Source organism: Telopea speciosissima, chromosome 6, assembly GCF_018873765.1.
Source record: "Telopea speciosissima isolate NSW1024214 ecotype Mountain lineage chromosome 6, Tspe_v1, whole genome shotgun sequence".
Lineage (NCBI taxonomy): Eukaryota > Viridiplantae > Streptophyta > Magnoliopsida > Proteales > Proteaceae > Telopea > Telopea speciosissima.
In genome coordinates, this window is record NC_057921.1 from 7,093,483 (window position 1) to 7,107,629 (window position 14,147).

A 14,147-nucleotide genomic window follows, 5' to 3' on the forward strand; every position below is an offset into this window, starting at 1 on the left:
TGATGCCATAGTCCCTATCAGAAAATTGTCGGGTGATGTCTTGTGGTATAACTTGATTAGGTTGTCTTTGAGGTGTACCTTCGATCTGTAAGGTATGAAACTGAGGAGGTGGTGCAACATTCCTCCTTCAACTTGCTTGTCAGGTCTCTTCATAAAAGCAAGAATCTCTTCCAAAAATTTGTCAAGCATAGCTTCATTCCTCTCAAACCTGGCCTCAATCTTGGCCTCACTCTTTTGTTGATTCTCAACCAATACTAGATATAACTTGTGCAACTCAGTGTTGGTGATATGACCACCTGTCATGGTTAGTAATTGCCAGAAATTCGGCTTTGATACCAATTTAATGCAGACCCGGGTTGGAATAACCCTGATTGTGTTGCTTAAGGGCCCACCCAAGAATCGAAGAACTCAAATCCAAAGTTAAATGGCAAAACAATGATTAACTTGAGGTTTTATAAGGATAATGGCAGAATTGTTATTATATTGAAGTTGTAAAGAAGTAATGGCAGAATTGTAAATTATCAGAACTCCAAAACATAAGGGTTCAATGTGTGGGTAGAAGGGTATTCTTGGAACTGAATCACTTAAGGTGGGGGTAAACAGAATAACTTTAATGAAACTAGGGGTTTAGTGTAAATAACAAAGATGTCCTTACTTGTAATTTCAGAGGATTATATCTTCTTCAACCTTCGATAGAATAGAAACCCAGAACTTCTACAACGGAAAAATCAGCAAACTTCGATGGAGACAACTCCTTCTGCAACTGTCGGATGAGCCTGAAATTTCAGGAGTAGACTCACCACTACAGGTTCTACTGATTCCACACAAGCAGCACTCCAAAAAATAGGTTGAGGATTAAAGAAAATCCCTGCAACTCAGGTCTGGCATTAAACAGGGAAAGCAGGTTATTCGAATCTCACAGCAAGGGAGACTTCTGATCTGAAACTTCCAGGTATGGATCGCCCAAGAGAAAAAAACTTGTGGATCAAATCTCAGAACCAGTTGATGTGGGTGTAAGGATCCAACGATGGCTTTCCAGAATCTGGTAGTACCGCCCAGAAAGAAAAAAATGCAGAAACCAAGGCTAAAATAGGAGATTTAGGGAAGCAGGGAGTGGGTCTAAGGTTGGGGAAGAGATAGAAAATTAAAGAAGAAGAAATCAAAGAGGGAGAGAGTGACAGGAACAGCTCACGGCAAGCATTGCTTCAACCAAATAAAATTTTCATTATATTCTCAAAACTGAATATTACGCAGGTTACAAGAAATATTTAAAGAGAAATTAAAATCCTAATCCTTGTTGAAATCTAAATTAGAATCAACTCTATCTAAATCTAAAAACAAAATTTCAACTCTAATTGGACTGTAAAACTAAAACAACTTTGATTCAAACTCTACTTGTATCTACGGCTGAAATAAAGGAAATAAAATAATAATAAAAAAATAACTCCTAATTATCCAACGTCTAATTGCATCATGCAGCCCTTTGTTCAGCAGCAAACTTCTGAAACAATTCCAACATAGCAGCCATAGGATCTGCTGGTGGATTCAATACTTGATTACCATGCTGATCCATGGCTCTGATACCACTTAATGGATCCTACTAGAGGCCAAGCAATAGGATCAAAAGGGGGCTGCTGGTTCGAATGGGCAGAATTAGAATTTTAGGTCAAATTCTTGGGTTAGGGTAGGGTAATGAAAGTATAGTTTATATGATAAAACTAGGCAGGTTTTAAGGAGTTTAATAAGCTAGGTTTGGTTAGGTTTAGATAAGGATTTGAAATTTCAGAAATTAGGGTCAGGGTTTCGAATTTTGGGATATAGGAAAATAGTCAAAACTAGGGTTTAAGAGGGGAGTTTGGGGCGGGGTTTTGGATCAAGTATAGGGGACAGTGGGAGGGATGTTCGACTAGAGTTTGGGCTGATTTTGATGGTTAGATTAGGCTGTGGGGATTTTAGGGTTTGTGGAGCTTTAATGGAGAAGAGGGAAATTTGCAGGTTTGTTAAGAGGGCTGGGGTTTTTGATTCTATGGTCTGATGGGGTTCTAATAGGGATCGAGTGGGGTCCTAATGAGAGGAACTGATGGTCCACATATGGCAGTAGGCTGGTGGTCTGATTGGGAGATAATGGGTTTGAGGGTTGTCCAAACAATGATATGGAGTTGCAGGTTTAATGGCTGAATGATGATGGATCGATGGGGGGGGGGGGATTTAATGGGAGGGTCTGAGATGGCTTTTGATGGTGGATAACTGAGAATTAATATAGGACAGATGTGAGAAAAAAAAAATAAAACAAAGGGGATCGTTGGGGGTTGGGATTGGAGGGATAAAAGAAGAAATGTGAAGTTGCAGCAAGTCTTCAATGGAGGCAGCAGCTCTGTGATAGAAGGATTGAACCACTTTCCAGCTGTAGAGGATCCTCCCAGCCTTCCCGGCATAAGGAGTCGATTGGATTCCACCAATCCCTTTCCACCTTAATAGAACCACAAGGATAAATACTCTCAAGGAGCAGCTGCAGCAACAAAGGCAGCAATACGATTTTTTTAAAACTTCATAAACTGTGGGGGAGCCTCCCACGATTTAATCTTTTATAATACTTCCTTCATAAACCGTGGAAGGGTGTAGCTAAACTTAAAATAACTTAAAACAACTTAAAATAAAAAGACCTAATTGTCCCTAACAACTTAAAATAAAAGACACATAATTAAATCACCTAAATTGAACCATGCTTTGAACCGGTTCAATTTAAGTTTACAAATAAGCTGAAATAAAACTAAGTATAGAACCTACTAAATGTAAACCTAAGCTATGGCTCTAAACTAAGCCTACTTTCATGGCTATTTCTTCTTCTTCTGTCGGGTGTGGGCACTTGGTGCTGCATCACCTCTTCATCTTCTGCTGTTTCAGCGTTGTCTACTTTGTTCTCTTCAACATTGACCTCTTCAGTAGATTCTTTTGCATGTTGAATTTCCATCTTTGAAGCTTTAGGCATTGTCTCTTTCTTTTCATCACAAATCACTGTGATCACTTCAACTTTGTCTTCAACTTTGTCTTCAACTTGTACTCTCTCAATTTCCTTCGGCAATGTATATTTTTATTCAGCCGCTAATTTAACATTGGTGATGTTAGATTTCCAACACTTTTCAAATTGATTCTCATGGATGGGGGCTTCAAGTTGCCTTCAGATTTGAAGACCTTTTGTCGAAGGGAATTTAATTTACCTTGCTGTAAAGCTTTGAACGTCCGTGGTAAATATTTCTTACTTAAATCTTCCTTCATCTCTGCCCATGTAACGGGTTCTCTACCACGGTAGTCAAGATAATTCACACGGGTTCTCCACCAATTATGTGCTGATCCCACTAGCTTACTATGTGCTTGTCTCATCTTCCTATGCTCAGGTAAATCATACCAATCAAAATAATCATTCAAAGCAACTAATCAATCATAAAATACCTGTGGATCTGGTCTGCCATCATATTCCTTCAACTCGAACGCCTCTAGAGTTCTAGGCTGTTTTGTAGTCTCCGTAATCTCTATACCTATCTTCCCAGTGATCTCTGTACCTTTTTCTGTCTTCTCTGTGCCCATCTCTGTCATATCTATGCCTGTCTCTGGGATCTCTGGATCGATCTCTATGATCCTTGGATTTGTCTCTATGATTCCCATCTCTGCCCATGGCTCTTTGCACCACCTAATTTACTTGATACCTGTCCTCTTCTAGGGGATTGTTGTTGGCCCTAATAGGAGTATTCCTCTGTTCTTCTAATCGTAAGACTTTGTCATTAAAAATCTTCTGGTCAGCCAGCATAGCCTTCTGATCAACAGATAACTTTTGGAGCATCTCCATTATGGCAGCCATGGGATTGGGTGGGGGTGGCAACACTGGATTGCCATGTTCATCCATGGCTCTGATACCATTGAATGTAGTCCTAGATAGGTAAGAGACCTACTAAGAGCCAGACAACTAGGACCTATTAAACTACTGGTTCGATGGGGGCAGAATTGAGGTTTTAGCTCAATTTTAGGGTTAGGGTTAGGATAATGGGGATGTATCTTATATGGTAAAGCTAGGCAGGTGTAGGGGAGTCTAATGAACTAGGTTTTGTAAGTTTTGGATGGTTAAATTAGGTTAGATGGATTTGGGCAGCAACTAGGGTTTTGGGTTTTGGATTTTGGGAAAGAGGAAAAGGTTGGAATCTAGGGTTTAGAGGTGGAATTAAGGTGGGGGCTTTGGATCGAGTTCTCCTAGGGTGGAGATGAACACTCGGTCAAAGGATGGAGGTGTTTTGATGGCTGGAATAGTCTAGGTGGATTTTTAGGATTGTAGGAATCTAATGGAGATGAGGGGAATTAGGGTTTAGATGATGGGATGGGCCTGAGGTTAGGATCGAGTGGGGGGAATACTGTGAAGGTGTTGATTAAAATATGGATGGATTTTGATGGTGGAATAGTGTTGGACAGAATTGTGAAGGTTTAGGGTTTAATGGATCGATAGGTTTTAATGGAGGTTGACAATGGGGATCGATGGGGCTGGGTTTAGAGGATTAGAAGAAGGGGGATGGCTAATAATATTAACCACTTACTTGGAGTTGCAGGTCTTCAATGGCAGCAGCTTGAAGACAAGTAGCAGGTCCTCCCGATCTACAAGATGTGAGTCAACTGGAGATCCACCAGTCCCTTCACCTTGATATAACTCACAAGGCAACACTCAATAGAGCAAGGCAGTAGCAGCAAAGGCAGCAAGCAAGAGATTGATTTTTGAATTCTGAATTGTGGGGGAGCCTCCCATGATCTCCTTTATATATAATATGGCCAATGGCCCAATTCCTATTCAGCCTAGGAGTTTGATCACTAGGCTGACTCCTAATACAATACACTCCCTCTAAAATTCGTGTAGAGGTGTGGACCCTAAAATCATAGCTGTCACGTCATCACGGCGATCCAAGTCGGTGGAGGGGTGTCATGTCGATATATCGACATGTCGCCCGCCATGGTGATCATATTGACCATGTTTTATTTTTTATTTTCTCTATTTTTAATGTCATTTGGTATGCTATAATATATACCCTATAGCATAAAAAATTAACATGAAAGTGTACTATTAATCTACTATGGTTTAATTCATGAAAGTGTAATATCCATTAGTGTATATGAAATCATGGATTATCAAATAATTGATAGCAATAGTCTTGCTGATAATAAAGTTGAAAAATCATGAGAGTTGAGATATGATTCATATGAAAGTGACTACAAAAGTAACAAAACAAAAAAACAATTACAAGAACGTAATTTATATTGAGTGAATAAAGCTAACAAACAACCCCATCTAAATTAAAAAAAAAAAATTGCTGATGTGAATATGTGATTGTGTATTAGTCAATAGTGTATTAGTGTTTTCTGTTTGATGTTTTTTTAATTTTTTTTATGTTAAGGAAAAAACATTAGAATAAAAAATGGTTAAAAAAAATTATTGTTAAAAAATTAAGTTTTATAATTTGAAACAACCATGTTGCCTGATATGACCATATGTCGTGGTATGGCGTCCATGGCGGCGCCATGGCGACGACATGGAGGCCATATCGGTCGATATTCTTACATCATCCATATCGGTGGTCGATATGCCCACTTCTCCAGCGATATGACGCCATGACAACTATGCCTAAAATATGACTTAAGGTAAAAAGATTTTATTCTAAGAGAATATTCTAAAATCTCACTTAAATTGGACTAGTGGTTCAACCGGTTCAATTTAAAACACTAAAATATGAAAAATACACTAAGTATTGGGCTAATCCCGTATGCAACTTATGTACCCAAATTTTAGGCCCATTAAAGTGGCCTATTACTTATAAAACCCATGGGATCAAAGGCCCAATATATCCATAACCCAACCCTAGACATATTTCTAGGGAAAGAAGCCCAATTTGGTGATAAACCTGCGTCACTCCCAGTTTGCAATTTTTACAGAATCCAATTTCAGTCTATACAAGTGTCCACTTTATATTGTAACTCACTCTTTTGTCTTAGTCAACTATCCATTGGATTGTTTGACCTCCATGAATGCATGGATGACTTATTCTACCAAATTAAGAAGGGCTTAAAGCCTAGAGACAATTACATAGGATTTTTCGTTAAATATACGTATAACAATCTATCCTATGTCAGATGAAGCTTGATTTGATCGTATGCTTTCAAGCCTTGAATTCTTCACTCCTTTGATACGATCATGACTTGATGAAGCTACTTGATGTTGGTCCAAGCTCAATTTTCTCTTTGACTTGTTAGTTGTTATGCTTGACTTTGATCTTTCAATATTGGATGATGCTTGACAAAGTTTGCACTTGAGCTATGGGAACATTTCTACGTTCAGACTCAACTAAAATTAGTATTCTCAATACCATCATTCCCATGTTTAGACTTTAGATCATCACTAAAACATATTAGCAAAATGCAATAAGCCAATAGTCCCACCTACCCAAAGGTTGGAACTTGGAATGGGACTTAACAGGTGATCTGTTTACTTAGAAAACTATGCAAAGCTAAGGGTATACACATGTTGGAAGAAGGTCAGCAGATCTTTGCTAAGGTCCTAGGCCAGAACCGGGCTCATAAATTTAGCCACGGTTCTGTTTCTGGTCCTAACTTGGGCCAGCCTTAGGCTAGCACACGTGGGTCTTGTTTAGGCTGTTATTTTGGTTTCTAGAAGTTGCTGATGTGGCCCCTCCAAGGACACCTAAGCGTGGAGCTGTTACAGTCTTCCATAGTTGCAATTTATGTAATTTCCATTTTGTTCAGTAACTGTTCTTGTAGAAGACTTTTTGTTGTTGTAAAAGCAACTTCCTTTTTTACTTCAGCAAGTTTCTATTTTTGTAATAGCATTGGATCTTCTTCTGAAAGATCCTAACTAGCTTGGCAGCCAAGTAACCCCCCATGCATAAGAGGGTTACTATTTTTGTAGTTGGTTGCTTTTTATATATAAAGAGGAAGGTGCATGCTGCCCATCATTTTGGTGATTGAACTAATACTCTCTTGTGAGGCTATGCTGCTGTGGTGATTCAGTTGTAGACCCTATGAGTGAAACCTAGGTTGGTTGGTGGTGAAGCTGACCATAGGCTTGGTCGTGATACCAAGTCATATCCCCCTTTCTTTTCTTCTTTTTCTTTCCTTTCACTATTCAGTCGATTTCAACAAGCACCTTCATTCTATTGTGGCTGGATGATTTCTGAACCTTTTTGTGTCTTATTCATCCTTTATTTCTGTTACTATTACTCTGTTACTTGTCTGCCGGTTTTTCTTCAGTTTTCCTAGCCTGTGGTTCCTGTTTTAACTCCATTCTAGTTGCAGGAACTTCGTGCCTTCAGTCCTACCAATCCAGGCATTGGATGGGCTTCCTTTTTGATATTGTCTTCTCTCTCACCCATACTACCTTTGACCAGAGTTGGAGAGACATCTGATCAACAGATTGTGAGTTATTGTTCTTCCTATGAGTTGCTTTTCTTAAGTTTCTGTTTTCTGACCACACTTGTTTCTCCCAATCTAACCGTCAGTTTGCTTTGATATTTTAGACATATAATCCACCTATTAGGACCCTACTTCAACCCTAGTTTCAGCACAATGGTTTTATTGGATTGTGAGATACCACACCCCATTTTCTGCCAAAACTTTCTCAGTTTTGGTTCACCGCGGTTCTGGGTTTCTAACTGGTTTTCCAGTCTTTGTTTACTCAGCCTAGTTAACCTCATCAAAAGCACTTTCTTGTATTATTATTATTTCCCATGTTATTTATACTTCTATTAATATTGTGACAAATCAGAACATCTTAACAGTGATTGATGAAGAGAGCAAAAGGGAAACGAGAAGAAAGAAGAGGAAGAAAGATGGGTAGGGACTGATAACCATATGTATTTCTTATGGTGGTTAATAAGAAGAGATTATAAGTTTACCCTTCACACATCTTTCTAATTGACTATATTACCCTCATTATATTTTAATACTCCCCATCAATCTAGTGCATATACATCAGCCATACCCAGCTTGGAACACTACTGTGAGAATGTACTCTTGAAAAGTGCTTTAATAAGCACCTCACCCAACTGATTTGCAGAATTGACAAATGGAGTAACGGAGAGTTGAATATCAAAATGTGGAGAGTGATTTGGCTTATCATTGACTTGACAAAGGCCCACTTTATTTGTAGATAAGAGAGAGAGAGAGAGAAATAAGGTAAGTTAGGTGGGGATGACTCATCCTTATCCTTACACACATACAACATGGAATACATTGAATTTGGACACACATTAACACTCCCCCTCAAGTTGGTGCATATATCTCTCTCATTCCCAACTTGTATACAATGGGATGAAATACATTACACTGTAAACCCTTTGTGAACATATCAGCCAGCTGGTTTCTGTAGTGACAAAAGGAATGTAGATAGAGCCTTGCTCAAGTTTCTCCTTGATGAAATGTTGGTCAATCTCAATGTGTTTGGTCCTTTCATGCTGGAACGGGTTGTGTGATCTAGATAAGTCATATAGGGCTTCTTTTAGTGGAAATAGGCTTTGGGTTGGGTTATATATGTGTTGGGCTTTTCATCCCATGGGTTTATTTTGTAATTGTCCAATTTAATGGGCCTAAAATATGTGTAGAAAATAGGAAAACAGGATTTACTTCCTTAGTTTAGTTAGAGTCTTATTTTGAGTTTGTTTTCTTTATTATTTCATTTTCTTAGTCAATTTAAGTTACCTTATTAATTAAGGATAGGGTTAGGCCTTTCCCTTTTCATGTCTAAGTCTATTTTTGAGTCTTCTATATAAATTTGTAAGGGAAGCCTGTTATACCCGTACCCAAGACCGTACTAATTTATTCCTATTTATGTACCATGTAGATGCAGCCATTGTACGAGAACTTGCGAGATGTCGCTGAGTTTCTCGGTTTTTGGAAAACCCGAGATGAGACTGCCTGCGAGTCTCAAAAGTGCAATATCTCGGCGAGATCTCGGATCTTGGTTTCGACCCATTTTTTTAACCCACCTGGGCCACCTACCACTTAAATACCTTACCTAACTTGGTAAAACTCGATATATCTCGGCAAGATCTCGGGTCCAAATCTCGGGTTGATCCAAAGTTGAGGCTTCGAGTTGGAAAAAAAAAAATGCACCAACTCGGAGATCTGAGATCTCGACTTGTCTCGGTTTTTCCTAGAGCCGAGTTGGTACCGAGACCCGAGTTTTAGTACCTTGGATGAAGCAGCAACCTACGCCGGTGAGTTGTTTGCGATGGTCGTCAAATCAACCCACAAGATCATCGATCAACACACGGGATTTGTAGTTGAGGATAAATTCCTCAACCGAGAGTGAGGAAAGTTCGCCGACGATGAATTTACCAACTATCCTCCTAGTAGAAGTCCTGGGAGCGAGGAGTTTCGAAAGGAGAGCCCGGTATCTTGTAATATTGATACTCAATGCCTTTGTGAAGTATGCATTGAGATGAGGAAGCTCTTCGAGATCCGGAAAGGCAAACCTTGATGGGCAAGGAGACCACACAAAGGTGAGCATTTAATCCCTAAATGTCATGTGTACGTATTCCCTTTGAAGTCCTTGAAGTGTTAGCCTAGGCTTGGAAGTGATAGGCATTGAAAAAGGCCCTTTCAGCAGGGGCGGTTGGTCAGGCGGTTGATGAAACCGCTACTTCAATCGCCTGTGCTATAATGCTCTAAATGGAGTATAATCCAATGGGACCAACTTGCCCCGTGACTTGGATAGTGAGTTGGTGTCTCCGAGCAATGTGGACCCCATCCACAACCTTCCATACCATATGGAGTCAAGTTAGTGGGCCCACATTGCCCAACTTGGCTTTAAAATGGTTTTGAGCCTTATGTTGCCTAACCAAATGAGCCTTAAGTATGGCCTGAGTTATAAAAGGGAAGTCATGAACATTCATTGTCTCGTAACTTCTTCACCAACCAAAACTGTGGACGGAAGAGGAGAGGAGGGAAAGAAGGAAGGAGAGAGAGAAGGGAGTTAGTGGGGCATGGGACCTTGGAAGGCTCAGCCATTGGACTCCTCACACTTGGCAATTAGGTAAACTCTATGGACACTCTACCCTCTCTCTCCCTCTATTTTGGGTATCTTCTAGGGTTGGGAAATGGTGTGGGTTCCATTTAGAGCCCAATGGGTACTCATGGGACAGTAGGCTAGGCCATTATGGTGCTAATGCTCACCCCCTTGATGTCCTATCAACCCATTCTGGGTATCTTCTTGGGTTGGGAAATGGTGTGGGTTCTACTTAGAGCCCAATGTGTACTCATCGGATAGTAGGCTAGGCCATTATGGTGCTCATGCTCACCCCCTTGATGTCCTATCAACCCATTCCCTAACCTTACCTCCAAAACCCTAGAAATCGGTTAATACATGGGGTTAACCCATACAACCTTGCTTCGTTGTGATGTTTAGGTCACTAGTGCCTTAGTAGACCCTAAGACATGTTCCCCTTGAGCTCTCGGAGCTTTGGAACCCTAATACGTCGAGTTGGGGAAGATGGAAGTGCTGAAAAATCGGGCACAACAGTGGGTGGTCGCAAGGCCGGTTGCAAGTGTTGTTGCAACCACCTCTTCACCTGCCAAAGGCTCCTGTTGAGAGCGGTCGCATATGCGGTTACACTCCTTGCGTAAAACCGCCTCTTCAACCGCATGGATCCGAGGCAAATATACTAGGTGGTCGCAGGGGCGGATGTAGTTGTTGATGCAACCGCTATTGCAACCACCTCTATTCTAAAATGAAATACCTTTGGGCAGTTTCTTGGGATCTCTTGGGGATCTCTTCTACCCTTTATAACTTGTATTTTCACACATCCTTATTCAACTTTACAGCTTCGATGAGGCGTATTGGGTGCGATGAACGGGGACAATCGATCCTTGAATCTTTTTTCTTGAGATATACTAAGTGAGTGGGTTGGGTGTGATTTATTTTTGGAGTGTTTTGCATTATAACATGTGTTGTATGCCATGCTCCCATAGTTATTAAGGCGTCGCCAAGGCATCCTGGCGGTTTTGAAGGGTCAAGGCGTTTAGGCGCCTTAGTGGAAAGGCGTTATTTCATTATTTTATTATATTTTTTGCATTTTATTCTATTTTCTATATTTTTATTGGTTTTGTGTATATGATTTTCTTACACTGCGATACACCGAATCATTTAAAAATAAAACAAAATTAAAATATGTAGAGTTTTATTCTGTTTCTTATATTTTCATAGGCTTGTATACATTATTTCTGTATAATGTGTTACATGGAATCACCTAAGCCAAACAAAAACAAAAAAAAAAAACCGAAAGTCCTCACTCTCACCGTCTCACCCATAACCAAAAGAGAAGAAGAAAGAAAACCTGCGAAAGAGAAAAGGAGAAAAAGAAGCAGCGGCGAGGGCGATTGTCGCGACTCCCTCAGACCTCACTCCTCAGTCTCTCTCAGTCCCCATTCTCGACCGGCGTCCGGCGAGGTGACGACATCTCCAGCCTTGTAAGTGTTGTGCTTTTATTTTTTTATTTTTTATTTTTTCTTTTTTCCTTAAAAAATCTGAACCTCTTCTAACCTCTTCACTCTCCCCTCTCCACTGACATCTCCATCTCCAGCCTCAACCTCCACCGGCGTCCGGCGACATCTCCAGCCTTGAAGGTTAGTATTGTGCTTTATTTTTTTCTTTTTCCTTCTAAACCTCTATCTTCTAAAGTCTAAACCCTTTCTCTAACCATCTCCAACCTCCACCCCCACCGGCGACATCTACCCTGTCTTTAGTCTCCACCCCCACGGCGACATCTCCAGCTTCCACGGGAAGTGTTGTGCCTTTTTTTTTCCTTCTTCTAAAGTCTCCCTTTTCTTCTAACCTTCTCTGTGTTTCTTCCTTTTGCAGCGGTGGCCTTTTACATCTTCCGGCACCGTTGCTTCCTTTACTCCGGCATTCCGGCAGCATCTTCCGGCCAGCAGCAAGTGTCCTTTTTTTTTGGTTTCAGTTCTTCTCTTCTTCCGGCCAGCAGCACTTCTTCACTTCTTCAGGCCACTGGCCGGTGGCTTTGGCAGCTGCATTTTTTCCTTTTATTCTTCTAGCTTCTTCCTCTTCTTTGTTCCGTGTCTGACCATCTTGTATTTTTTTTATTTTTCTTATTCTCCTATACCCATTATTCTTCTATGGCTGGCTTCTACTAGTGGTGGCTGGTGGCTTTGGTTGCTGCCGGAGTGGCTGTTGCTGTAATTTCTGTGATTCAATGTAAATTGTGCATTCCTCAGTATAATTTATGAAATGCATTTGTTATTGTAAGTTATGCAATCTGTGGTTATGTAACTATTTATTCTGTGATTTTGTAATTCTATGATTATGCTATTTTGCAATTCCTTGATTATATACTTCAATTCTTTCATATTTATTCAGTATATAAGTAGAATTATATAAAAATTAATATGCAATTTGTGCCTAATAAAATGGTTATATAAAAAAAGAACACTAAAACGCCTTGTTCGCCAAGGCGACGCCTTGCGGCCGCCCTATCGCCAAGGCGCTTAGGAAGGCCCTCAAACGCCATGGTCGCCTTGCCGCCTTAATAACTATGCATGCTCCATGCATAAATACATGTTTGCATTATTTAACTATGAATATGTTCATACGTATATTTGTTGACGGTTATGTGATGAATGTGATTGGAAATGTATGGAATGGGATACTATGGACGGGATATGCCGACAATCGCGATCATGTGAGACATTGAATATTGTTGTCATGTGTTATAATTGGCCTGTCATGTGCTGTGTTGAGCTGGTACCCGGGTACTAGATGGTATGAGATGTTGATGCACCCGGAATACCTCTCGACACGATAGTATCATATAGTATCTTACGGTTAAGGTTATGTTCCCCTTGCTATGACCCTTACCAATAGAGGTTTAGGTGTTGGGTAATCAAGGCTTCTCTGCTTGCCTGTGGAGGTGGGAGAGGTCAGGCCGGGGATGATCATTGGTCATCGAGGTCTGCCAGATGGATGGTATGCGATGCCATGACCTAAGTGGGCTCTAAAGCAACAATTGGAGTTGCATCGCGGTGATAAGTGATCCATGATGTTTCCCGAGTTGCTGTAGTAACATGGACCTAATGACTTAGACATGTTCGCTATGTGGTTAAATTAGAAATGGAATCATGTGTCATGGACTATTTATTATTGCTTGTGTGTTCCCAATCCCCTCAATTGGCTCAGTGGAGCTTACCCCCCTTTGTGCATACTTTTTAGATGTGATTACAAATGATTGACTTGTGGCGAGTTCCGAGGATTATTCTTATGAGTATGATTGTATCGGTGCCGATGATTCGGGGCCGGCTTCTGAGGATCACGGCGACAGATGTCCATGTGACGACTGTGCCTATGGGGCACCGTGAACAAGGAGTTTATCCTCTTTTGCTTCTTTTTAGGTTACACCTTTTGTTGTGTAAACTTTGATAGTTATACTTATTTTGTTAGTTATTGGATGGTCATTAAACTTTGATAGTTATACTTATTTTGTTAGTTATTGGATGGTCATTTGGATAAGCTGTAATATACTATATTAAATATCACTTAGACAAATGAACATCTTATAACTATGATAAACGCTTCCGCACTCTTGATTCTACATTTTCTTTTAATGTAAATGTGTTTTATTTCCGCACTCTGATATACTTGTGATATTTATGACGAGTTGACTGTGACTTGGCCACTGCATCGAGATCCTGGTGGTTTTGTAGGATGATTGGCATCGTCCTAGTCATACCCCGTGTGTTATATTATATAATATCCTATGGTTGGTATGGGGATGTGACAGCGTGGTATTAGAGAGTGATGCTCTACACCGATCATAGTTTGGCGGAAACACCTGATTTACTCTACACAACTAGGTTTGAACTTTAAAGTTTGTAAGACAACAAAAGTTAAGTTCACAACTTCGGTAGAGGACTAGCTAGGTGAGAAAGCCGATAACAACAGTAATAAACAAGAATAAGACAACATAATAGAAGTGTACACAATCTTTTATGAATTCAGCTGTCATTACATAAACCTCTCTTAGAGGCGGTTACATTGTTGGGTTACAAAACTCAGCTGGAATAACTATTACAACTTGAACAAAATAAGATAA

General features: G+C 40.2%; 1 protein-coding gene across 3 annotated transcripts in view; it reads left to right on the forward strand.

Annotated features, from left to right (window-relative positions):
* The window catches only part of LOC122665337 (nuclear transcription factor Y subunit C-1-like), a 36,228-nt gene that overhangs the window by 12,495 nt on the left and 9,586 nt on the right, over window positions 1-14,147 (forward strand). The window lies entirely within an intron of this gene.